Source organism: Triticum urartu, chromosome 1A (genome assembly GCF_056163025.1).
Source record: "Triticum urartu cultivar PI428250 chromosome 1A, HENAU_Tu73, whole genome shotgun sequence".
NCBI lineage: Eukaryota > Viridiplantae > Streptophyta > Magnoliopsida > Poales > Poaceae > Triticum > Triticum urartu.
Genome location: NC_141873.1, coordinates 559966213 through 559967761, shown reverse-complemented (window position 1 = coordinate 559967761; position 1549 = coordinate 559966213).

The following is a 1549-nucleotide window of genomic DNA, read 5'->3' as shown; positions in this document are numbered from 1 at the left end:
AGACGAAAGAGGGGATGCCTTCCGGGGCATCCCCCAGCTTTGGCTTTTAGGTGTCCTTAGATCAGCTTTGGGGGTGCCATGGGAACCCCAAGCTTAGGCTCTTGCCACTCCTTGTTCCATAATCCATCAAATCTTTACCCAAAACTTGAAAACTTCACAACACAAAACTCAAAGTAGAAAATCTCGTGAGCTCCGTTAGCGAAAGAAAACAAAAGACCACTTCAAGGTACTGTAATGAAATCATTCTTTATTTATATTGGTGTTAAACCTACTTTATTCCAACTTATCTATGGTTTATAAACTATTTTACTAGCCATAGATTCATCAAAATAAGCAAACAACACACGAAAAACAGAATCTGTCTAAAACAGAACAGTCTGTAGTAATCTGTAGCTAGAGCAAGATCTGGAAGCCCAAAAATTCTAAAATAAATTACTGGACGTGCGTAATTCATATATTAATCATCTTCAAAAAGAATTAACTAAATAACACTTTCCAAATAAAAATGGCAGCAGTTCTCGTGAGCGCTAAAGTTTCTGTTTTTTACAGCAAGATTAACAAGACTTTCCCCAAGTCTTCCCAACGGTTCTACTTGGCACAAACACTAATTAAACAAAAAAACACAACCAAAACAGAGGCTAGATAAATTATTTATTACTAAACAGGAGCAAAAGGCAAAGAATAAAAATAAAATTGGGTTGCCTTCCAACAAGCGCTATCGTTTAACGCCCCTAGCTAGGCATAATAAGCAAGGATAGATCTTGGTATTGCCATCTTTGGTAGGCAATCCATAAGTGGCTCTCATAATAGATTCATAAGGTAATTTAATTTTCTTTCTAGGAAAGTGTTCCATGCCTTTCCTTAACGGAAATTGGAATCTAATATTTCCTTCCTTCATATCAATAATTGCACCAATCGTTCTAAGGAAAGGTCTACCAAGAATAATAGGACATGAAGGATTGCAATCTATATCAATAACAATGAAATCTATGGGCACATAATTCCTATTTGCAACAATAAGAAAATCATTAATTCTTCCCATAGGTTTCTTAATAGTGGAATCCGCAAGGTGCAAGTTTAGAGAGCAATCATCAAAATCACGGAAACCTAACAAATCACACAAAGTCTTTGGAATCGTGGAAACACTAGCACCCAGATCACACAAAGCATATCATTCATGATCTTTAATTTAATTTTAATATTTGGTTCCCACTCATCATAAATTTTTCTAGGGATAGAAACTTCCAACTCAAGTTTTTCTTCATAAGATTGCATCAAGGCATCAACGATATGTTTAGTAAACGCTTTATTTTGACTATAAGCATGAGGGGATTTTAGCACGGATTGCAACAAGGAAATACAATCAATCAAAGAGCAATTTTCATAATTAAATTCCTTGAAATCCAAAATAGTGGGTTTAGCAACATCTAGGTTTTAATTTCTTCAATCCCACTTTTATCAATTTTAGCATCAAGATCTAAAAATTCTGAATTTTTGGAACGCCTTCTAGGTAAAGGTGGATCATGTTCAGTCCCATCATTATCCAGAT